The 26,884-nt window shown below is 38.8% G+C and overlaps 1 long non-coding RNA gene across 2 annotated transcripts in view; it reads right to left on the bottom strand.

The window, feature by feature from the left end:
• LOC117099338 overlaps positions 1–26,316 on the bottom strand; it is a 91,303-nt gene extending 64,987 nt beyond the window's left edge. For both annotated transcript variants that reach the window (XR_004443772.1, XR_004443771.1), the window contains exon 1: positions 26,240–26,316. This is a non-coding gene — a long non-coding RNA (uncharacterized LOC117099338). The remainder of the gene's footprint in view (positions 1–26,239) is intronic.
• Between the last annotated feature and the right edge of the window lie 568 nt (positions 26,317–26,884).

The raw sequence follows: 26,884 nt of genomic DNA, 5'->3' as shown, positions 1-26,884 counted from the left end.
AGAGATATAGTCTTAATTTTTTTTAAGTGTTTCTAGGTGAGAAATTACTAGAGATCAGAAGAATACACTTCCAGTGACACGATTCAAGATCAGCAATTAATTAACTATGCATAGAAATGTCACTTAAAGAAAAGTCTGTCAATATCCTAAAATTTCTTTTATAGATTTGTTATTAACTTCTAATTATAGACTAATTACCTTCTTCATTATCATAGAGGATCTTGTGTGTTGATGCAGAATCTATAAACAGTGTCAATGAGACAGTGTGGAAGTAATATCCTCCCTTATTTCCTAATGTATTACCCTCACCATGTGAGTAAAGGAAAAAAAGAAGTCGGTCCCCATATTACCGCAGGAGCAAAGCTGTCAGCTTGAGAATCCTGCTGTTAAAATGCAGTGATAGAATTTTCAGCAACCAGGAAAATGACTCCACTGAACTTTCTGAGTTATCTTCAAAGAGAAGTTTAAGTTGATTGATGAGAACAAGAAACAATGGGCTTTGTTTCCAGATAGCAGCTTTGAGATGAATCACTGAAGTAGCTAGCCTGAAACAGAAAGTGTGTGTGTGTGTAAGAGACAGAGACAGAGAAATAGGGACAGAGAGATAATGCCTATGTGTGTTTGAGAATTTGTCTGCAAGTTCAGGAGGGAGAGAAGACTTGTTTTCTCAGAAAATGAAATGGAAGATTCAATAAAACAGAAGACAATGTTATCACTACGGACAAAAGGATTCAATCATATTTGATGGCTGCTTTCTGTTTACTTGCATGCTGCCTTGATAGATCTAATCACGTTATTCTCCAGATGCGCTTCTTTTTCTATAGTAAATAATACCATCACCCCCTTCTGCTCGTTGGTCACAAGTTTTATTAACCCATAAACCTGAAAGACACTTACTTCATTTAAGTCTTTCAACTAGAAAGACAAAGTACACAGACAGTTTCTGTTTAACCCAAGAAAAATAAAACCTTTAATTCCCATGAGTTTCACAGCACTGTATGGTAAACTTCCACGATACCCAATCATTGGTGTAGTGAGGTTGAGAGCCAGCACCATTCACCAGAATGTGATTTTCCAAGAGGGTGGAATTTTCCAAAGTTGGTTATCTGTACTGTCATATGCCCGACATCAGTACAGTCTCTTATTCACATTACATGCTCAATAAGTATTCTTGGAATAAATGTGTATGTTTTGTTTTTGTGATATGATGGCTTTTCTGAGTTCCATTTTGCAAGGGAACACACAAAAACAAAAATATTTATCTCCCGACTATCTTCTCCCCCCAGCACACACACAGACTCATAGCTGCTAAAATAGATTTATACTGTGGCTTTCTTTCTTGGTCTAGGACTCACGATTATTTTTTTCTATCCTTTTGACAGGAAACTATATGAAGAAGTCTTTTAAAATGTGATTATCATAACGACTTACGAAAATAAGCCATGGAAGGGAATATCAAGAGAATCCAATCTGAGACAGAAATCTATAGTTTCTTCTTCTGAATGGTCACTTTGTATTCTGTTTAAAATACTGCAAGATGACATTTCCTTGAATATTCAGGGACCAAAAGCTTCTGAATGATGGGAGTGAAGGGATGATGGCCAGTCCTTGGGTTATACAAGGATTTTTATAGCCTTAAGAACAATATTCTCATACTCTGCCAATTTTTTCATCCCTTCTCTATTTTCACAGTAATTATGCAGCCACTGGCTAGGTAATTTTTTAGACAGTCAAGCGAAATGTTGCTGAGAGCTCTGACACGAGCCTGAAGTTCGCTTAATCCCAAACTAAAACAGATCTGCCCTCTTTCTCCACGTTATTTGCTTACTCATTTTATTTCTGTAAGAACTGAACAGCAGAAGGCTCGCCATTATAAGATAAAGGGTGAAAGTATTTGGGGGCATAAAATAATGTTTCAATAAGATTGTTGATGATCATAATTGATCATTCTCCGTGCCTCTTGTGTAAAATGTAGAATACACACAGTCTATTGTTGGCCTAAATGAATGAGTCTAACTTGCCTCTTTAATGCCAGTAAATAACATAATCCCTACTGAAGTTTAAAAGAAAGGTACTGGATAAGGCAAGGGTTTTTCCAGGAAAACCATATACGAAGATGATAAAGTTGTCACATTTCAGATTGAAGTTCTATAAATCTGAGCTTCTCTGCCTTCCTGAGTTGACCATGTCAGCCTACATAGACGCACTCACAAGAAACATTTTACTGGGAGAATGCTAATGTCTTCTGGAACAACACTTGCAAGCCCCTGCCCTGTACATCTTCCCCTTGTTGACAATTCCCTAGGAAGTCAAATTATAATAAGTACCTTGCATGGTAAGCATAGCGTCAGCTAAAGGGATGTTAGTCATCTAATTCAAATGTTTAATGGCACCAGGTTCTGAGAGTCTTGTGGGTACTTTACACAGAGGGAATCAGATAGGTCAGGCACTGAAGAGAATCTACATGTGCACGGACGGTATTTGCTGGTGTGACTCTTCTTCACACAGCATATGATGCTATAAAAATTGCCCCGATCATTACATTCTTTCTTTAGATAATCAGCTTAATATCTTTTCCCCAGCTGTCTCTAGAGGAAGTTTGTCCCCTGTACTTCAGGGACAGGGGTAGTATAAAATTCTTGCTTATTCTCTATCACAATTTCCAGACTATTTCATCAATTCTGTATACACACATGCACACACATATGTTCACACACACATGCACATATGTATATATGTACACATGCATACATATATGTACACACACGTGCATACGTATATATGTACACGCACGCACATACATATGTACACACGTGCATATGTATATATGTACACACACATGCGCATACATATATATGTACACACACACACAGGCACATATCCTCCAATTCCTTTGTGATATATATATATATATATATATATATATATATACACCATTCAGATACCACTTACAACCTCTTCTCTTGCCGTTATCTATCAACTTTCTCATCGGTCCTCCTAGTTGACTGAAGAATCTGCTCCTGGCTTGTAGGAGTCTCAACCCCAACTTCTTCATGTGTCCTGATAACTTCAATGTTTTCATAAACAAATCATTCACTGTCCTGGCCACTTTGAACTCTTCATCCATAACAATCTTTCCTGTCACTGTTATTTAACCACTCATGTCCTTTCTATGCCTGTTTTCTCCCCAAACTACCCCATCTCTAAAACCTCAAACTTTCTTCTCTCCAACCACCACCCTTTATTCAGGTACTGCTCAGTGCAACAATCCCTCAGCCCATCAAGATCTGCAGGACACTGACAACCCCACTGGATCACTACCATGTGTCCCCCTTGCTCAGCTCACATTCCTCGGTTCTTCTCTTCAATTGCTGCCTGGTAAAAAGTTTTAACAACCTTTCCCTTGTCTCTGCATTTTATGCTCCTGACAAGGCTGAAACTTGGGACAACCTATGTCATTCTCCTTCTCTGTTCCTACATCCCACTAAACCTCCTGACCACTACTGAAGAAAAATCACACTCCTGAAATAAAACCACTCTCACTCTAAATTCATTCTCATACTTGAAATTTGCAGTCAATTCTCCTTGAAAATGCTACGGTTCTTTGATAGTCTCACTACCGTTTCCCTGAAACAAATTTCCTTTTTTCTCCTCTTTCCTCAAACCTCACTAACCCTATTATACCCTCCTACCCGATTGATAATTTTTTAACATATAATTCATTGAAGAATAGCAACCATCAAGTAGGAACATCATCTCCTTACCAATGACACCTGTCTTCCTCTCATGCCTGCTTACTATCCCTAATTGTGAAGGTCAAGTTCACATTCTTTCTGATCTTTTCAAGAACTTTGCCCTTTCAGTCACCTACTCTCTCTTCTGCAACATCAATGTCTTTCCATCTGCTTACTTATTTTCTTCAGCATACAAACATGTCTTAGGATCTCCCATCTTACATACATGCACATGCACACACGCACACACACAGAAATATCTCCATTGACCATACAGTCCCTGCCAACTTCTGCCCCATTTATCTCCCCCAATCTTTATCAAATTTCTTGGAAAAGTTGCCTACATGCAAATGCCGGCTGCACTCCCTCATGTTATATTCACTCCTTTACCCATTACAATCTACTGTGTGACCTAGACGTACCTCTGTCTTATCAAGGTAGTCAGTGATTTCCACATTGGGCAGTCCAAGCGACACTTCTCTGTCCTTGTCACACTCAATCCTTCAGTATCATCTAACACAGTTGCCATCTCCCTCCTGCTCCAGCACCCTGCTCTCTGGTCTGCCGCCTACCTCACATATCTGGTGTCTTCCACCCTTGTGGATGACTCTTTCTGTTTTCATGGCTACTGATCCCCCTCTACCTGACAATTCCCTGGGGAACTCCATCTTGGGTTGTCTTCCTTCTCTACACACATCCTGCAGGTGTATCACAAATAATTTGGCTTTAAGTACCATAAGTGTGCTAATGATTTCCACATTTATATCTCTGGCTTAGGTTTGTCTCTTGAATTCCAGGCTTATATACACATCCAGCTTCCAATTTGACAGCTCTCCTTGGACAACTCCCAGATGTCTGAAACTTCAATATGCAAAAGTAATTCCCAAATCTCTTTGTAAAAATTATCTCCTCTACAACTTTATCTTCTCCATCTCGGTTAAAATGTCATTCCATCCACCCTGGCACTCAAACCAGGAGCCCCCATATCAAATCTATTTGAAAACTCATTCTACTATATTTGGAAATATATTTCACTTCCATCACCTCAGGCCAGGCCTCCATCAGCTCTCGTCTGCAATACCGTGACAACCTGCAAACTAGTCTTCCTGTTTGCAGTCATGCCCCTCTCAAATCCATTCTCAAAAAAATCACAGGCACGATTTGTTCAAACATGCATCAGCTTTTGTCACTGCCTGTTTAAAATATCTAATTGCTTTTTACTGCATGCAAAATTAATCAAATTCTCTACCACTGCCTACAAGACCCTCCATGACCTAAACACTGCTATGGCTCCAAACCACCTTAAAATATGCTATTACTCGCTGTGTTCTAACCATACCACCTTCTTTCAATTTCTGGAAATGCTAAGCTTGTATCTGCCTCAGGGCCTTTGCACATGCTACACTCTTCGCCAGGAATACTTTTTCCATAATACCTTCAGGAATATTTTCCATAATATCTTTATTTTTACAAGGCTCCTCCTACTCATTCTCTAAGTCTCAGTTTACCTGTATGAGACCTTTCCTTAACTTTCCTAAAGCAGCCCTCTCCCCTCTTCCCTCTTCCCACACACTCTATTAGCTATCTCAGCCCTTGGTTCATTTCCTTAGGCACATTTAGGACAATTTTCAGTTCTTTTAACGCACATTTAAAGTGTATCATTGTGCTGGTCTGTCTTTCATTAGAGTGTAAGCAAATGAGGGAAGGAGCTTTCTCTGAGCTGTTCACTCACCATTATATTCTTCATGAGAGTGTTTGGCACACGCGAAGTTCCCAAAATATATTTCTTGAGTTAATAAGTAAATAAGTGAATGAATATCTTTAAAGACTGGAGCTTTCCTCTCATATTCATTACAGTAACTTTTTTTCTTTGAGGAAGCATTTTATAAAAAACACAACAGAAAAACCTATATGAGGAATTTGGAGTTAGAAGCTAGGCCTCCATTAGATGAGCCTTCAGAGTCTCCAGATTGCTCTGTGTTTATGTCTGAGTGAGAGATGGAAAAGGTATGAAGAGGTATGTTTGGAAAAGGGTGGAGAAAAACACAACTCTGTCAAGGGAAGCATATATATTTTCTAACGTAGAAAGACATTAACCACAGATACAGAGGACCTGCCTTGCATCAAAAATCTCCTTACATCTGTCAATGTTTTTTTTTTCTTCTTCTTCTTTCCTATCTCTTTGCTGTCTCTTTCCACGTAATTCCCAAAGTAGCAACCATTGAAGGGATAATCAGACAGAGCACACAGACCTGCTAGAGCCTCTGGCCATGAAAGGAAAAACAGCCAGAGGAGAAACAAACAGCAGGAGAAACAGAATAGGGATTCAAAAGAAAACCAGCACCAGGCTTCCGACCACCACGTTTCTTTCTTAGTGAATTCTGAATTTGCAGAAGGCAGCAAGGTGTCAAGGAAAAAGCATGTGCTGGTATACTAGTTTCCTAGGGCTGCGGTAACAAATTGCCACAGACTTACTGGCTTAAAGTAATGGCATTTATCATCTTACAATTCTAAGGTCAGAAGTCCAAAATGAGTCTCACTGGGCCAAAATCAACGTGTCAGCAGAGCTTCGTTCCCTCTGGATGCTCTAGGAACAAATTTGCTCGTTGCTTTTCCCAGCTTCCAGAGACCGCCCAATTCCTTTCCTCCTGGCTACGTCACTTTCACCTTGACTTCTGTTTTCACCTCTCCTCTGACTCTGACCCTCTTCCCTCTCTCTTATCAAGGCCGTGTCATTACCTCAAGTCCACTCAGATAATACAGGATAGTGTCCCTATCTGAAAAGCCTTAACTTAATCACACAGGAAAAGTCCCTTTTGTCATGTAATATATTCACAAGTTCTAGAGATTAGGATATAGGCATCTTTTGGGAACCATTATTCATTCCACAAGAACTGGGTTCCACTTTTAATCTGGTCGTTTAGATACTGCTCTGTGCCAGGCACTATGTCAAGCATTTTACATATTACTTTATTTAATCCTCATAAAATCCCTGAAATAGAGGTACTCTCGTCTGCATTTTATATATGCCGAAATTGAAGTTTAGTGACTTGAGGTTACTTGGTCCTGTGGTTCCATGTTTGTCACTCTGGTAGGGCAGAAATGTAAACCCATGTGTGCTTAGCACCGAAGCCCAGACACCAGACTGCTGTGTTGGGCGAGCTTCTGTATTAACAGGTGCAGGCATTCAAAAAGCCCAATAATTGGCAAACCATTATTGTCTATATAGTAAGTACTACTTAACTACAAACAATCATACTACTCTTCTGAGTATTAGATTCCTTATATGACTATACATTCGTGCCTCCCTTTGGAAAATATTTACAAATGTTTATATTCCGCTAGGCACTGTCCTAGGAATTAAACACTGTACTAAAAGTTACTGTGCAGTTTAAAGGAAATGCTGACTTGATTTAGGGTCCATCATATAGAAGATGCCACTCAATACTAGTTCACATCTCTCTTTTTCACCTTAGATTGTAAACTCGCAAGGCTTAGTCCTGATTGCTCTGATTTGCTTGTGTGTGTTTCTCTCACTGCCATTCAGCACATAACGGTGATTTCATATATTGGCTAAGTTGGATTGATTTCTGTGTAGATTGTATCTGACCTTGTCAAGGCAATGACTTTTAATAGTTCTATTCTTCCAATGGGTTTTTGTAAGTTAAGTTATAATCTAAAGAAGAAGTTGAAGGATCACGATTTTCCAAGTAACAGTTGGATTCCTAAACTGGAGTGGTATCTCTCCACAGTTCCTTAATCCTGCTTCTCAATGCATGGGAATGAGGGGGGTTGGGAGCAGTGAGACAGTGGAGGATGGAGAGGTGAACAAATCCTAGTGCTGGCAAAGGAACACTAAGATAGGGCAAAAGACTCTAAAATGTGGCCAAAGAGTAGCTCTGACAGTCATACACCAGTAGACTCTTATATGCAATGGAGAAGAAGTTCCCATTGTAAGAGAACCTGCATGTCACTGCAAATGTTCTCTGTGATTTGGGGTAAGAGGTTTCTCATTAACTTCTTATCATTTATTATTTGACTCTTTTTTACTTCCTACAATTTTGTATCACCATTTCTCATCTGTTTCCTCATTTATCTTGCTGTATCACACTATCTTTTATAAGCAAACCTCACTATAAAAAATAAAACGTAATAAAGATAAATTTGGGTCCTTTTAAATTTTCTGCAAGGGAAGTGTCTGTGAGCCAGGTGTGGTGACCCATGCCTGTAGTCCCACCTACTTGGGAGGCTGAGTCAGGAGGATCACTTGAGTCCAGGAGTTCAAGACCAACCAGGGCAACAGAGCAAGACCCCATTTCTAAAAAAAGAATTTAAAGTTAAAACACCATTTTTAAACAAGCAAAAAAGAAACAAGTGTCTGAGAAACAATTTTTTGAGCCTAGATCTCTGAAATAAATCACTAGAGTGTGGGTGAACTTAAAATCCCTTGCCAAATCTAAGTCAGGCTAATGAGGCAGCAAAGTCAGCCTCTGTTGGAGCACCAGGGTGCCACTAATGGACAACTCAGTAACTTGACTCATTTTGTCAGGCTGTCAGGAACTCATTGAGGACCTGCAAATTTAATCTAAAAAAATCTCCATAACTTAAAGAACTGCTGTAAAAACGTTGGGGTTGGGGGCTGTGTGAGGCAAGAAAAGAAAGTACAAAGTCTTCTTTGAGCCTTCTCATTGCTGGTAATATTAGAAGAAATCAAAGAAGAAGAGTATATTGAAGAGTGGGAGCTGATATTCCTTAATGTTGAAGAGTATCTTCTCCAGGGATTAAATTCTGTGTCAAGTGCTTTGGATTTTAATTTATAGTCATTAATGTTAAAATGACTAAGTCTAAATAAATGTTACATGAGTAAATAAATAAATGCCTTAATGCAATGGAAGATGAACGAGAAAGGCTCTAAATGAAATTTCTAACAACCTGTCATTCCTTTTTCTACTGTTTTGCAAATGAATTTCACATAACTCTGGGTTTAGAAAAGTAATACAGCACATGAAGAGATCACTGGAGCAGACATCAGAAGAACTGATCCGTTGTCTTTTTGCTGCCAATAACCAGTTATGTGTTGTGAAGATAAGTTTTAAGAGTCGACTTGACTGAATTCAAGGATGCCTAGATGGCTGGTGACACATTGTTTCTGGGTGTGTCTTTGAGGGTGTCTCAGAGGAGATCGACTGGGAGTCAGTACACTGAAGGAGGAAGACTGGCCCTTAATGCCTGCAGTTGTCATTCAATGGGCTGGGGGCCCAGCTGGGAAAAACAGGTAGAAGGGGGACTCTCTCCCTCTCTCTCTTCTGGAGTGGGGTTCTTTTCCTTCTCCTGCCCTTAGACATCAGACCCCAGGTTCTTTGGCTTTGGGACTCTGGAACTTGGGGCAGTGGCCTCCCAGAGGATCTTGGGCCTTCAGCCTTGGACTGGGGGCTGCATCCTGGGCTTCGGGTTTTAAGGCTTATAGACTAGCCATACCACTGGCTTCTCTGAAAGTCAGAGAAAGCTCCAGCTTGCATACGGCCTATCATAAGACTTCTGCATCTCTGTGATCCTGTGAGTCAATTCTCCCTAGTAAATCTCCCTCCATATATCCTACTGGTCTGCCTCTCTGTAAAACCCTGACTAATACATGTGTTCTTGGAAAGGATACTTAATTACTATGGCTTGTTTTCCTTTTCTGTCAAATAAATGGGTTAAACTAGATAAATTTTTAGCCTCCTTCAGACTTTAAAACATGCAAGGCCAATTTGCTTTAGAAAAGAGTTTATAAATATGTTTTCAGAACCTTCATCTTGCAGGATGTTAATGGAAGTTACATGAAAAAAAGATAGTTCTGTGGTTCAGACAAATGTGGAAAATATAGAGTTGAGTGAAATTAATCATATTTCTTTACTCCAAGATATTCCTGAGCCATTAGCATGTACGTATGTCTCCTGTGGTCATTCACTCCATTGATAGCTATTTATTAAGTACACACCATGCCTTAGATACTAAAGCTACTCAGCTGGACAAACACAGGCATGGTCCTTGTCCTCACAGAGTTTATAACAATCTAGAGGGAAAAGCAGACACATACAATTATATAAATAAGCACAATTTTAATTGTAATACTGTTTTGGAGGGGTACACAAGTCCCTCTACGGTGCTATGAAGTATACACAATAAGAGATTTTGATCTAGTAAAGAAGATCAGGATGACATAATGGCATTGAGAACTGAAGAATCTGTTCATGTTAAGGAGGAAAGGAGAGGAGAGTTCTAGGCAAAAGAGCAACATGGTCAAAGGACCTGTGGTCACCAACAACACGTGAAGAACTGCAAAAATCTCTAAAAGTGAGACACATTATGTGATGTTGCTCATTATTTGTCCTAGAAACTTTTTTTTCTTTCAGAATTGCCTTGCGGAAATTATGTTCTCTGGATTGGACCTTGAATAACACTTCTTTAGGGCAATTCAATATGGGTTGTTGCTGTCTTAAACTCTGCCTAAACAGACTTGTTTTTAAAATGCTAGTGGATCCTATTGCATTTGCTCATGGTATGGGCCTAAAGTAGACCATTTCCCCAGATGTTTGTAGGATCTCTTAGCTTTACCATATGGAAAGGAGGAAAAGATGATGGATATACGTATAGATATGGGAACATTTCTTAGGAGACTGTGGAAAATGACAGCGAAGATTTTTACATGTTACATATTTGTATAAAAGGTACTTGGTCTGAGACATACTTCAGCAATTTCTCAAACTATAGATGGGAGTGTATATGCGGCGGAAGAAGAAATAGTAAAGAGAAAAGGCTTACGTCAAAGTTGACAGCACGTTTTCTCTGTTTTCAGAGGCAGAGGACAAATCACTTTCAGAGCAAACTTAAGGACAAAGCTTTTTATCAACTTGAAAAAAAAAGAGTGATTTTTTGATAAAGCCAAGATTCTCTTCTAAAATGGAAACATTTTTCAATAACAAGGAGCTAATAGGTCATGTAATATAAAAGGCTGTCATCATTGCTGTTAACATCGAAACAACATTTTCCTTATAAGGATAGTCTGAGACTGGAAATGCTTTTAGCTTCCAAACAAAACAACAGCTACAGGGGTTTAAAATAGGGGTTCATGTCTCTCTGGCCACAAGAAGACTGAAGGTTGGAGTTGCTGACTTTGGTCTAGTGATCTGACATGTTTCTTTAATTTTCTTTTCCTTTCCTTCATGGTCAGAAGATGATTGTCACAGATCCAATTATCCAATTATCATATCTACATTTGAGGTAGAAAGACAAATGTTTTCCCAAAGACCTCCCCACCTCCCATGAAAGTTTCCCTTTCCACCTTATTTCCCATAATTGAGTCATACAGCCACCCCTAACTGCAAGGGAGGCTGACAAAGAGGAAACAAGATAGTCAACATTGATTTGAACCAATCCTAATTTATCAACAGAAGCCAGCCACATCTTTGCTCAACCAAATAGGGTTCCATGAACAAAGAAGAGAGGAGATGAATATCGGGTAAGCAAATAGCAATGTTTGCTCCAACTTGGGAATTATAAATAGTTGCTGTTGATGCTGCTAGTGTTATTGTTTACTTCATTTTTTTCCTTAGTCTGGTCTCAGAAAAGTTGAGGCTCAGACTGTAGATAAGGAAGATACCATTAAATCACTATTTTTGGTTGGATATAAGCTGGTCCCTGCAACACATCTCTAGGGCACATGTTTCCAAACATTCTTTTCCAGGTTTCAATAGAGAACCTATAAGTGCTTCATAGGAAGCTTAATAAAATATACATTCTGGGCCCCCATCTTCATAAATTCTAATTCACTAGGTCTGTGTTTAATAGACAAATCAGTTTTTATGGCACAATTCCCAGGTGGTGCTTCTGCAAAGACAATTTGGAAAGTCTTGCCTATGGAGAGGATTTAGTCTGGGAATTATGAGAACATAATGGGCATGTGAACCCTTTCTTACCCCACCACCCCACCCATTACCACACTGAAATCTTTTTCTACTGTCCTTAAGCCTTCAAGATGATCTTGTCAGAGCGTGGTCTTTGCTTGCTGAGGGAATAAAGGTATAGCCTTGGGCTGACATTTAGAGAACGGCATTATAGGGATGAAGTGCCAGAGCTTGGAGGAGATGGGTCTATGACAGTGAGAGGAACTTACAGGAAATCAGGGCAGCAATCTGGTCCAGACAGCTGGCTAAGGCGAAAAGCACAGCCAGGATGTAGTGTGAAATACGTACACATTCCTCAAGTATTGCTACAAAAGCCTGAGGAGTGGAATCAGGGAAAAGACTGGACTTCCTGAATTATGGAAGAATGGAGGCTCAGACTATGACTAGCAGGGCATTAAAGGAAAATGAGACCTCTGAGGACTGGAGAAGTCTGGACTCCTAAATTATCATAATGTTTTCCAACTAAGTAGAAAAGAAAGAAAATGAAACAAGCGTTCAATGACAGTCCGTTTGCGAAATGTATCTTCAGAGTTGCTATGGTAGGCAGGTGTCTCTGCACCCACTGGTGCTGGTGAGAAACCTTAAACAGGTATTTAAAGCTGTTAAGCAGTAGCAACTGCTTTTCAGACAAGATATTTTATTCCAAATTCTAAGTTCTTCTCATGACAACATTTGCCTCCCTACCTCTATATCATCTGTCAAATTAGAAGGCAGTACTGGGCAAGTGTTGGAATCAAAGAATTAGCTCTTCATCACCTGTTGCTGTCATTTATTTAGATTTGTTAGATTCGTGTCTGCTAATGGGAAAAGTACTTTCCCGGCTTCTTTCCCATTGCAGCCAAGTCTGTAACAGATACACTTTATAAGCGTCCACAGAGGCTCTTCTGTTCATGGAAAAAAATGAGGGAGGTAGAAGATAATGCACAAAGAAGTGGCTTTGGGACTTCACAACCCAAGAGGACCTGCACAGATTATTAAATAGTTTCAAGTGACTTAACCATGACATGGAGCCTCCAGAGAACAACAGGATCATTGTCACCACTGTCCCAATGGAGGAAACTGAAAAACTTGAATACTCTCCAGCTCCCAGAGAAAATGAGAGAGAAAAGGAAGCAAATGGTGTTTATTTGTCTAGGCCACTGGGCCAGTGTAGCTATTATGAATTCTCCAAGACATCATTCTGTGGATATGTTTGCACACACGTATTTGCTTTGTAGAATAGCCAAGAATCCCAGAACAACTGGCTGAGATGTTTCTAGGGAGGAACATTAGAAGTAAGCTATTAAAGGTAAAGTACTACTAGCTCCCCCTTTTATGCTGTCCCACCTACTCACCAACTCATTATTTGTATTGTTTAAATAAAAGTTACATCAAGTTTACTATATACCAATAGGAGGCAGGCATAACAGGCTAAGTTATGCTGCTGTAACAGATAACCCTAGATGTCAGCAGAATATTACAACCCAGGTATTTTTCTTGCTTCTGCTATGCATCCATTGCAGGTTGGCAGTGGCTTCTTCTTCATGTCGTCCTCACTCAGAGACCAAACGTGATGGAGTTTCATTATCTGAAATTTTGTAGGTCAATGAGGCATAAGGGAAGGGAGGTAGGGCATCATGTGTGTTAGTTTTCTTTTCACTTAAATTTTATTGGCTAAACAAAATCAAATGGTCTCAACTAATTTCAAGGGAGTCGAAAGTACAATCTTCTCTTGGACCCAGAAGGATAGGGAAATGGTATATGAGTGAAAAATAGTAATGTCTGCTCTAACAACTGATGTGCTGCTATACAAAAGACCATCCATTAATTTGAGCTAATGTAGCATAAACTGAAAATGGCCTCAGAGTTTGTATTTACAAGTTAAGCTTTTTCATGGTGCCAGTTCAAGTCCTGAGCCTGAAAGCAAACTTTGCAAGGGATTACTCTGTGAGTCACTGACCCCAGAAACATTGTTGGCAGCATCCAATACATTGGCTTTCTCTACCATCACTCCTCTTGCGGCTAACTTGAGCTGTGACATACAGTCATATCAAAATATAAAAGCAGGGGGTTTTATCATAATTAATGTGTATAAAGACTTCCTCTAATTTTCTTTTTTTTTTTTTTTTTTTGAAATAGTGTGTGTCTCACTCTGTTGCCCAGACTGGAGTGCAGTGACACAATCTCTGCTCACTGCAGCCTTCACCTCCCAGGCTCCAGCCATCCTCCCACCTCAGCCTCCCTAGTTGCTGGGACTACAGGTGCACACCACCACAAAAGGCTAATTTTTGTATTTTTTTTATAAAGACAGGGTTTTGTCATGTTGCCCAGGCTTGTCTCGAGCTCCTGAGCTCAAGTGATCCTCCTCCCTCGACCTCCCAAAGTGCTGGTATTATAGGTGTGAGCCACTGCACCTGGCCTACTTCCTCTAATTTTTCTTTATACCAAACTCATATCTAAACTCCCTATCTTGATCAGTTCTCTGCAAATGGAGCTTAATGATGCAATGAGGTTCAAGACAGAATGAAAATGCTCCCTTAATATTACTTGGAGATATATTTTTAAACTTGAAGTTTTATTACCTGTCTCTAATTCAAAAAGTTCCAAACCAAAGTAGCTGTGTCAAAACAGTTTCATTAAAAGGACTGACAATTTTTTCACAAAGATTATAACCCCTCCCCTCACCTTCAGTCAGAAGGAGGGGTTTGGATGGGATTTGAGTTTTAGTAAATTAGGAGAGGGGGTTGAGCTGTGGAGTAATGGGTTCATCTCCACATGACATTCTTACATCTCATTCTTATAGGTTGAGAAACATAAAGAACTATCTATGAAATTTACTAAGCAACAGGGTTGGTGCCAAGTGGTTCTTAACCCAGAGCATCCATGGCTTGGTGCCAACAAGTTCACAAATTTCTGGCATGGAACGCAAGATTCTTTGCATTTATGCATATATCTATCTAGCTTTCACCAAATTCTTAAAGGAATCGTGATCCATAAAATATAAAGAATCTCAGTATAAAGATAGATAAGAAATATCTACATTCTCCTTCAAATCACAAAAGGACAAGTCCATGCTGCTTTCCAGAACAGATGTGTTTCTAAAATTTAGATATAAGCCACAAAATATTTAAACTGTGATGGTGCTTATATAAACCAAATAATACTTCAGTAAGATTACTATGATCTATTTTCTACATTTTACATAAGCTCAAATTTTATAGATAGTATCAAATTACACATTAAAATTCATAGGAAACACACACAAACCCCCCCCCCCACACACACACACATACACACATTTTTTGTGTTCCCAAACTTACAGGTCACAGAAGTCATACAATGTGCTCCTTGCATCACACTTTCCTACTTCTTCTACATCTACGCCATTCCCTTAAATCACTCTATTCTTATAGTCCAAGATACTGTGACAATTTTTTTTTTACCACTTCTCTTAATGATAGGGCCTTCTTAGTTCAAAACTATGACATGTATAATATGATGCATACAATTTCTACATGATAGAAGAGAGCAATGTTATCTATGATAACCTAATTAAATAACAAATATCTATACTGTCTCTCACTTCACAGGGCTTTTATCTTACCCTAGATGTAATTTTTCACTTTCCTTTAGAAATGTAGATATAAAGATCATGGAATAACAGAAAGAATACAAGACATAAAGTAGAGACTGGAGTTTAATTCCTGGATCCACTCTTTATCTGTTCCATAATGTGACTGAAGTCACGCATCTTCTCTGAACCTCATCTGTAAAATGAGGAAATTGTACTTAAACACTAGTGTAAGACTACAAAAAGAGTCGTTGTTAAAGAAATTATGTATTTGAAAAAAGCTAGCACATGGGCTGATACATAGAAAATGCTCAAGTACTTAACAAATGTTACTTGAATCTGATTACAGAGAGTGAACTCAACCAAAAGTTGAAATATTTCTCAATAGGCTGCTTTCTTTATATTTCTAATTGGGTCTAGAACAAAACATTTGAAGAGCTTATTTTCAGAATTTTCCAAAAACATTTTTGAGTAGCTGGGATTTAGAACTAAAACAAGATTAAAATCCTACCTGTTTACACCTCACTTGCTGTGCATATTACTGGCCATATATGAAATAAATGTTTCCCATACTGCACTAGAAAAATTTGACATATCGCATATCTAAATTGACATACTGAAAATATGCAAAAGATGCCTAAAATCTTTTTTTCTCTAATGGTGGAGAAATTGAGGAAGCCTTGAAAATTCCATTATGATTACCATATGATATTGGCATTTCACATGACTCAACCTAACACGAGTATACTATGCATAGGTTTTGAAATATGCATTTATGATTACACATACTATCAAATTAATTGCGACATTGAAACCACACTAGTGTCATCACTTTCCACAAAAGCAGATGAATGGAGGCTGCCTTTGACATGGCCCTTGCTGTCCACTTTTCATTGCTTTCCCCTCTGGTGCCATGCTCCCCCATCTTCCGGCATGCGGCCGCCTCTTTCTCAGATGTGGGGTTCTGAATCAGCAGTCTTCCTTTGCTCCACATCTCTACTCATTCCTACTGGAACATTGCAGACAAGTCTGGTGATCCTTTCTACCATCATCTTTTTATGACTTCTTGATTTTCTCAACTCCAATGTCTCTAAACTTCGGACTCCATTATCAAACAGAATTGCTCTATGCCAGGGTCTGAAAGTAGAAAATATCCCTCTCTGATCCCAACTTTCCATTGCTTTATTCTATTCTGTCCTCCCAATTGATCTGTCCTTTGCTCCATTTTTATACAATAGTTTCTCCAAGTCAGTACATCAGACACTAAAATTAGACCATGTCTTTTAGCTATTCATGAGACCCTATGAAAATTGAACCATTAATAGGCCATATCAACACGGTCTCACCAACTTTCAAGAATCTTCCACTCTCTTGATCTTCTATTATTCTCATGATCAAAACTGGGACACTTCCATCATCTGCTTTTTCACATCCTACTTTCAGGCAGCTGAGACTATTTGCTGAATCCATGTTGATACGGCCTAATAGACTCCTTTTAAAGTATTTTATTTTACTTTTTTTTTTTTAGATGGATTCTCTCTCTGTTGCCCAGACTGGAGTGCAGTGGTGCAATCTCAACTCACTGCAGCCTTCAATTCCTGGGTTCAAGCAATTCTCCTGCCTCAGCCTCCTGAGTAGCTGGGATTACAGGCATGCGCCACCATGCCTGGCTAATTTTTTGTATTTTTAGTAGAGGCTGGGTATCACCATGTTTGCCAGTCTGGTCTCGAGCTCCTGACCTCAAGTGATCCACCTGCCTCTGCCTCCCAAACTGCTAAGATTGCAGGTGTGATGCACCGCGCCTGGCCTTAAAAAAAAAAATTAAATAAAAATAAAACTTAAAAAATTTCTCTTGTATTAAAAAAATTTTTTGAAGAACAGCATTAAGTTCCACCACCTAATGATTAGCAATTATATTAACTATCAGTTTTGTTAGCATTTTTCTCATTATTTTTTCCTATAATATGTATTTTCCTTTCATAGGTTCGTTCATTTGCTCTTTTTCCTTTCTTCTTTTCTTATTCTTTCTATCATTGTGGTGAAATAACATACAAAATTAAATTTACCATTTTAGCCACTTTTAATTGTTTTCACAGTGCAATGACATTAAGTACATTCACATTATTTACCATCATCACCAGCATCCAGCTCCAGAACGTTTTACTCTCCCCAAACTCAAACTTCACACCCATTAGACAGTAACTTCCCAATCTCCCTCCCTGCAGGCCCTGGAAACCACCATTTTGCTTTCTGTCTTTATGAATCTGACTGTGCTAGGTAGCTTGTGTAAGTGGAATCATGCAATATTCATCCTTTTTTGTCTGACTTATTCCACGCTGCATGTCTTCAAGGTCCATTCATGTTGCAGCATGTATCAGAATTTCCTTCCTTTTTAAGATTGCATAATAGTCCATTGCATGCATATACCATGGTTTGCTTACCCATTTATCCCATGTTTTATGTTAATAAACACCACCTTGAATACTTAAAAAAGGATGCATAGGAATCATGTATTTTTCCGAATATGACTGATGCTTTAATTTTGATTCTTGTTTTTGAAGAATACTGAATACCAGTTTCAAAATCTGTGTCCTCAGAATGTGTATACATTATTTCATCTTCTAATTTACTCACCGCCCTTTCTACCTAAGCCACGTCTCTGTTTTCTCAGAAGCATGTTGCCGTTTTGTTTGTGAAGTTTTAAAAAGAAAAATATAAAGATATAAAATCTCACTCCTTAATAGTCCTTCTAAATGAGTCAATTTTATTTTAAAACATAAGAGTCCCTTCAGCCTAGAAAAATGTTCTTCTATTTCTTCCCCTCTATCTTCTGTCACATTTTCTGGGCCATTTATTAGAAAGACATTGGATCTCATCAATGTCTTTCACAGTTCCCTCAGGAATTCTATCTCTTTGCCAAAGTTAGCTTTATATTGCCAGTAACTTTTATTTCTTCATGATCCAATTCATTATGTATGAATTTTTTTGAATTTTCATTCTCAATTTTTTTTTTTTTACTTATTGAATGGAGCATCCTCATCTTTCCAAGTATATTAGAGTTTTTTAGAGTGCTTTTCCCCCTTTTCTCTTCATTTTCTCTATTTTTTTTGTTTTATTATATATTATATAGCTACATTGTATCTTTTTTGTTCTATCCGTGTTTTTTGACCTATGATGTTGTCCATGTTAGATGTTTTCTTAAAAAGCCTGGCAATTCAGTTGGGTGTGGTGGCTCATGCCTATAATCCCAGCACTTTGGGAGGCCGAGGCAGGCAGATCACAAGGTCAGGAGTTTGAGAACAGCCTGACCAACATGGTGAAACCCTGTCTCTACTAAAAATACAAAAAAATTTGCCGAGTGTGGTGGCACGTGCCTGTAATCCCAGCTACTCGGGAGGCTGAGGCAGGAGAATTGCTTGAATCCAGGAGGCGGAGGTTGCAGTAGGCTGAGATCACACCACTGCACTCCAGCCCAGGAACAGAGCAAGACCCTGTCTCAAAAAAAAAGCCTGGCAATTCTTTATTCCTGTTCATGTTTAAAACTGAAGCACTGACAATCTTAGCAAGTGTCTGGTCGATTTCTCTGAAGGATGCTATGGTAACGAGCAGACTTCAGGAGACTTTTGCAGTTTCCAATATCTTGACATCTTTTTCCTTGGACCATTGATTTCTCCAGCGAGAAATTCTCTAATATTCTGCGTGGGCATATGAATCAAAGGGCAACAAGGGTAATGAAGGAAGGAGAGAGATGGGCAATCAGCCCGGATGCCAGCATTCCAGAAACTGAAGGGGAAAAGCAGGGAGGCTGGTGGTGTGTCGTTCTTCACATGCTCCTTTGTTTTTCTGCCTAGTGGCTCACCCTTGTCCGCAGCTGTGGTTAGGGTTCCCCAGGTCAGAGGTTAACTAACTTTTGTCTAGTTAGGGAAGTAAAGAGCCCCACTCCCACAAACAGAAGCAGATAGGGGTTCTAACCGCTCCTTATACAACTTTTAACCAACCCTGTTTCCAGCCCGACTCCAGCCTTCAGAAATTCCTGACAACCCTACTTTCTAGGGACTTCCAGGCTTCCGGGGGCACAAACTGGCTTTCTTCTCATTCACTTTACATTTTTCAGGCCTCAGCTTCTGTGTTCTCTACTCCATTCAGGCAGTACCCACGGACTCATCTGCCTACCATCCTCAAAACTTTGCTGACATCCCTCTTCTGCCATCATCCCCTCTGCTGCTCCCTTTGTCACTGCAGTTTTTATTTTGTATTCAATTATAGTCATTTTGAAAGACTTTCAGGAGGAAGCAATGATAAATGCTTGTGTTCATTCCTCCTAGTTTAACTGGAACCATTGATACAACTTTTTCCTTTTTTTCCAGAATTTCCTTTTGGTCAGCAAATATTTAATGTTAATGCCAAGAAAACAAATGATCTCTTTTCATGTATTTCTTCTTGCCTATCTCATATCTTTAATTTTATTCATTTCATTAGATTTATCTTCCTATAGAGGCATAGGATTGTGGAACTGAAAGGAACATTAAAATAGCAAAATTTATTCCCTCCTTAAATAGATGCCATCCCTACCAACCTAACTCCATAAAGTTACCTCTATTTAAAATAAATATCAAAAGATATATGTCTCTATACAAGTCACTCTGAACTCTTTCTTTTTCCACAGATCCACATCCAGAATCTGTCCAGTCTTATTCTTTTAAATTCATAAATGTCCTTTGACTGCTGATGTCACCACCTCTGTCTGTCATTCCTTCCCTCTCTTTCATCTGGAAAACTACTCTTCATATTTTAAAACCCAGTTTAGAAAGTCACCTCTTCTATAATATCTTCCCTGTTCACTCCTTTCTTTGCCTTCCTGGCATTTTCCCAGTTTTTATACATATTATCACATATTACTGCAAATATTTGTTTGATGTCATCTCTCTTTTCCATTCATCCCCTGGTTTCCTCCCAGGCAAGAGTAACATCACCCCTCCCTGTGGCCAAGCCACACATTAGACTTGAGAATGCACTCAGTGAAAATGTCCCCTTCCTGTGGCCAAGCCATGCATCAGACTTGAGGATGTACTCAATGAAAATGTGCTGTGTGAATGAAAAAGAACATCCATGACATGACAGGTTTTTAAAATGTGATATTTGTTAGCAAGAGAATAAAATAATAACAGCGAGAGATCATCCCAAAGAATGACTCTCAAGTAACCCACACAGCTCTTCATATAGTTCTAGATGAATATATACCTGTATTTATACCTGTATCTGTATCTATATAGATTTTATTCAAATAATATATTCTACACATGTTGATTGCAGCATTAGTGCAAATCCTGATAACTTGAACTTTTAATTACATGAACTTGTTACTAAGTCTTATTTCAGAAGACAGGTTTATGTATAAAAAGAAAAAGGAAGCTAGGATTCAGGAAAAAGTTATAGATGATGGTATAGTTTTTGGTGTAATTAGATGTTAGCTATTATTACCCGTCCCTTTAAAATCTATATAGCATTAGCTTGAACTCCCATATCATGTTTCGTGGTAACTATGTTCTCCCTAGGATTTCTCTACATTTTCTGGGGTTGGGGAGTAAGGGTACATTTCCATAGTCACCCATAGCTTTGATTTTATGCTTCAACTAAATTATTTTACTCTGTGGAGCAAAATTTTATTGACAGCATACGGATCACTCAGGTGGGTATATTACTCTGTAGTAGTCAGAGTTCTCAGAGAAACAGAACCAACAGGATGTACATATATAATTTCGTGTGTGTGTGTGTGTGTGTGTGTGTGTGTGCGCCAATTGGGTGAGCCAGTTCCTTAAAATAAATCTCTCTCTCTAAGGAATTTATTTTAAGAAATTGGCTCACACAACTGTGGAGGCTGGCGAGTCCAAAATCCATAAGGTAGGCCAGCAGGCTGACCGATTTCCCTCTTTCTTGGGGGAGGTGAGTCTTTTTTCTCTTAAGGCCTTCAACTGATTGGATGAGGACAGTCCACATTATAAAGGACAATCTGCTTTACTCAAAGTCTACTGTTGTTAACCTCATCTAAAAAATACCTTTACTGCAATATCCAAACTAGTATTTGGCCAAATACCTGGGTACTATGGCCTAGCCAAGTTGACACATAAAACTAACCATCACACACTTCAACATATGGCTGTGTATATTCCTTTTACTAAATCAAGCTCGGTGTATAAAATGTTGGAATCCATATTCTTAACAAGCACCCCAAAAAGGCCTTATTCCAAATAAAGGAGGAACACCACTCATAGTTGCCTGAGTAAAACTGCTCCAGCCCCACTCCAGACATATTAAATCAGAATTTCTGGATAGGATCTGAGCTTGCTTCCTCAAGCTTACAAAGCACTCTAGCTGATACTAATGTATCAGGATTGAGAATTATCGATTCACTGTTAAACTCCCAATTCAGATCTACCTTTACAATCTCAATTCTTTCAAGGTACACAGATTACTCCTTTAGCAGTAAAAGTTTGGACAAGATACACTTTCCTTAGATGAAAGTTATGCTTTTAAATTGCATTTCCCCTCCTTATGATGTGTTTCTTCTTATCATGTACAATTTTTAAATAGCCCTTCTAGGACTTGCTTCTCTAGCTGCACATAATTCTATAAAACTTCTCCCACCATTTTACCAATTCCCCGCTCCTTTCACTGACGAGTGGCAGAGGTTGCACTCCTGATGATTCATGAGGTTTTCCCCACATCACTAAAAGCCCAGCATCAAGTGAGGTCTGATCTGGGCCCATCTGATCTCCTTAGCAGCTGAGATTGGAGAGCAGGGGCATTAATCACACACCTAATCCACAACTGCATGGGTTTGTTCTCATGGAAGATAAAGCTCTCCTTAGGGAGCTAGAGATTGACAGTTACTAAGGCCAGATGCTAACAAAGGAATTCTGTGGATCTTTTATTTGTTTTTTAGAACTCCACTGGATCAAGCACTTTAGTAACCTCACAATCTTCATACACTTAAGTTGAAACAAAGGAACTGCCACCATTTTCAAATATGAACTGCACTTTTTAGGATAAGTTGTTTGTTGATGATGCTGTTTTTGATTTTTGGTGCAATTATTTTTTTTCCTTGAAATACACAAGAGTGTTTGAAACTGAAGATTGAAGTAATTTTCCAGGATGATAAACAGTTTTCTAAATGGTAAGAGCCATTAGAGCTATCACAAAAAAGTCAGCCTACAAACTGCTATTGTTTCTCAACCTTTCTCCTCCTCAAGCCCATCACACAAATCAGGAGGCAGGATGCAAAGCCAGGAAAGGGTTCCACTTGCCAGCATTGCTTTACACTGCTCAATGGGCTTTTCAGAAAGGAACTTGGATATTTCAGCTAAAGACACTGAGGTCCAGAGAGGTAAATTGTCAACCTTCCCAATTTCACTTAGTCAATTATAGACTCAGGATCTGATTCAAGAATCCTCATTCCCTGTGTGTTATTACTTTCATTTCATTGCCTAAGGATTAATTGCTCCAAAATTTTTCTCTCTCCATGCTGAGCCTCTCTACTGAGCTGCAGACATAAATTTCCAATTGTCTGATCAACGTCTCTGCTGGGCTATGCTCTGGACACTTCATTCCCAACATGTCCAAAAACAAATTTAGGATCTTTTCCTTCAGTTGTCACTTTCTCTCCCTCCTGAGTTTGCTATCCTATCTAATCACAGTATGAACTAATTCTTAAAATCTACAGCCCTGTGAATACTCCCTGAATCCTCTTTCCACTTCCTAATTTATCAATTTGACCTCTTGAAACATATCTGGAATCCCTTCTATTACTATACTTCTCCTTCTTCCCATTCCCCATTTCTCACCTTGAATACAGCCATTACATCTTAACAGGTCTCTTTGGTTGCAGCCAATTTCTTCTCTAAGCCTCCTTCTACTTCAATGGCCAAGAATTAATTTGGGAATCTGGCTCAAACTGGAAAGATTCTGCCCTTTGGGCTAGACCCACATTTTGATTCTTTTAATCATAATGGCATGATAATGTCAGGATATCAAGAAATAGAAACCAGTAAACAGATTTACCCATACCCTTTTATCTCCAACTAAATGCAATGCCTAAATTATAATTAGATATATTACAAATTACTTGTTTGCCTTTTGCCTGAATGTGAAAATCTTTGTGTCTGTGTTGTCCTAGACACTTGCAGGCTTGGACACAGCGTATATCAAATATCAACTAACAGTTTTATGTTCAGAACTAGTCACTGGAGTTAAGTCTCATTGGTCCTTTAGCAAGGTGCAAAATCCCAGAAGAGAAGAGAATTTTCAGATGTTATTATTCTCCTTTGGACAAAAATACAAATATCTCACATAAAAAAAAAAAAAAACAGTTTGGCAGATCCCAAGAAAAAAATAGTCAAAATGGAATAATATCCTCTACTATCATAAGAAGGAAGATTGTTATAATATGGGGTGACTTATGACTCAAACCCCTCTGTCAGGGTTTCACCAGAATTCTCCATAATGTATTATTTCTATAAGCAAAGTCTTAATCCATAGCCTGAAACCTTCACAATCATGGCTGCAGCAATAATTTGGTCTTATTTTTTACTATTGTCCTACCAATATTTATTCACCCATTTCACACTAGTCTACTAATTTATGGCATAAATGCACATTTATTATATGCTTCATTTCTTTGTTCAGGCTGTTCTCTTTGCTTAAGTGCCCTTCCAATCACAATGTATAGAAATTCTGCTTTTTCTTTCTTCCTTTTTTTTTTTTTTTTTTTTTGAGACAGGGTGTCACTGCATTGCCCCAGCTGGAGTGCAGTGGGACAATCACAGCTCACTGCAGCCTCAACCACCCGGACTCAAGTAATACACCTGCCTCAGCCTTCCAAGTAGCTGGAACTACAAGCACATGCCACCACACTCGGTTAGTTTTTGTATTTTTTGTAGAGGTGGAGTTTCACCATGTTGCCTAGGCTAGTATTGAACTCCTGGACTCAAGCAATCCACTGGCCTTGACCTCTCAGAGTGCTGAGATTACAGGCATGAGTCACTATGCCCAATCCTGCTCTTTAAAGTCCACCTCCTCTGTCATCTTTTATTCTCCATAATATCCATTTCCCACCAAAATAAATTTTTAAAAATCAATGTTTCCTCTGTTTTACAGTCAGTGTCCCTTTGTTTCTGTCAGTAGCTTAACACTTAGCTCTTTGCACTGAACTTGTGTGCAGTAGACTAGAGGTTCCTAGAAGACAAAACTGCAGCTTCTTTGTCTTCGGGTACATGGTACCTGGTACACAGAAGCCAGTCAGTAAATGTTTGTGAAACTGAACTGCAAAATCATCTTCTGTTTTTCAGGTTCCATATCTGGGTAATATTAGTGACCCCAGATTTGGAAGGCTGCTGTAATCTACAAATATTGAACATTGTCTCTGGAAGGCCTACAGTATGTAAGGACTAAATGAGATAAAGAAAGGAGAAAGGCTTTGTGAACAGTAGGCAAACAAACTAATAAAATCAAGGTATAATTATTATCAGAATTACCCTAAACCTATAATAGATGATTTTTAAAGATAAAGTAAGCAGTAGAATGCACAAAGACCCAACATTCTCTGCTGCTGCACAGATACAGCCTGGAGAACGACAGCCATCCTGTTGAACATTTAAAGGACGAATCTTCTTCCTTCAATGAATGCCTGAAAAGGGGGTGAGAAAGAAAGGTAGGGAAGAAAGGGTAAATGCAGTTTTCAAAAAATAAAGCTTGTTGAGAAGAAATGGATGTGAGAAAAGAGCTAGAAAAGAAAAAAATGAGAAAGAAGGAAACAACCAAGAAAGATGGATGAAGAAAGAAAGGAGTAAGAAGAAAAAGGAAGGAAACTAATATATCCATGGGGTGTTTGCATGGCATTAGATGGACAACATGCTTCTTTACATAGGTGCAGAAATGAGAAAGGTTGATGGAGACAGAAAAGCCAAGGCAGGTATTACTGGGTCGAGAATACTTTGGGTTCATTTAGGCAGTTCATTTCCTAAGGTGCAGCTCCTAGACAGGCATTTCCAGTGACGCCAACTCTCCCTTATGAGATATCATAAAACCTACTTAAAGAGAGGAAACCTAAAGTGCAATAGGAAAGATTTATTAGTAATGTTGTAAATAAAATATGTTTCCTTTTGCTTGAATGATCTCAGCAGATCTGTCTCTTGCTCTGTCGTCAGGATGGAGTTTCTGAAGGGCATCTCTGGAGAGCACTTTTAGAACGGGATCAGCTGTACAATGGTCCCTAGGCACCATTAACTTAGACACAGCCCCAATTTGGATTGGGAAAAAGCTAAATCTTTTAAAAATATGGTCTTTTTGATAAGACCCAAGAGGGGTAAATATATACATATATACATATATATTTTAAACCAAATAGCATACTTTCTCTGTCCAAGAAGTCAGCATTTTTCATGTGTCCTCCATGAGACAGGGGCTCCCCCTTTACAAGCTGTGAACTTTTGTCCTGTTCGTTCACACAGCGGGATCATTTCTGTCCATGCACACCTGGACCAGGCCTGCCTGAGAATTGCTCAGCTAATGACCCTGTACTGGCCAGATTTGCTTTGTGTGGAATCAACTTTCACAGACGAACTTTTTTTCTCTCTAAGATGACTTCCCTCCATTTCAGATTCTTGTCCTTAACATATTTTGCACAGAAATAAGGGATTTTAGAGTTGAGAATATGGGAGAGAAAAGGGAGATCAATGGACCAAAGTTCTCCAGATGTAAATAAGCATAGTAAATTCATGCGCTTACTAAAACTGCTTTCTCACTCTTGACTGTGTACTGGCCCTGAGAAACACATGTGTTTCAGAAAGGAAAGTAACAATACCTGATATTTATTAAGCATCTATTTCATGCCAAGCACTGAGATAAATGCTTTCCCTGTGTCTTCAATTTTATCCTCATAACACACTGTATGTTCTTATCATCCCCTTTTTACAGATCCCCTAATTCACCCTTAATGAGGTTAGGGAACTCACCCAAGGTTACAGAGTTAATCCCAAGTGGCAGGTCCAGTATTACTGTGGTCTCAATGTTTGTGTTCCCCCCAAATTACTATGTTGAAACTTAATCACCAAAGTGATAGTATTAGGAGGTGGGGCCTTTGGGAGGTAATTAGGTCATAGTAGCATGAATGGGACTAGTGTTCTAATAAAAGAGGCCCCAGAGAACTTCCTTTCCCCTTCTACCATATGAGGGCATAGCAAGAAGACCCCATCTATGAACCAGAAATGGGACCCTCACCAGACATTAAATCTGCCAGCACCTTCATCTTGAACTTCCAGCCTCCAGAACTATGAGAAATAAATGCCTGTTACTGGAAAGCTACCCAGTTTATGGTATTTCGTTGTGGCAACCCTAACAGGCAAAGTACTAAATTGAGATATTCTTAATGACTACACTAAGCTGCCCAAAGAGCAACTATCAGAAACAAAAATTATTTTTAAATGTATTAGATTCTCCTTTCCTATTCTTGAGAAACAACACTTCTCCAACATCCCGGGATATGCCATGGCAAGCCCTACCTGTATACTTCTGTGTTTTTAAGGCATTCTCACAGGTTCATTTTATTCTCCCAACAAATATATGGAATAGTTAGAGAAGGTTTTGAACTTATTGGTAGA

This window comes from Trachypithecus francoisi, unplaced genomic scaffold (assembly GCF_009764315.1).
Source record: "Trachypithecus francoisi isolate TF-2019V2 unplaced genomic scaffold, Tfra_2.0 Lachesis_group16, whole genome shotgun sequence".
Taxonomy (NCBI): domain Eukaryota; kingdom Metazoa; phylum Chordata; class Mammalia; order Primates; family Cercopithecidae; genus Trachypithecus; species Trachypithecus francoisi.
This window is presented reverse-complemented; position numbering and strand designations above follow the sequence as displayed.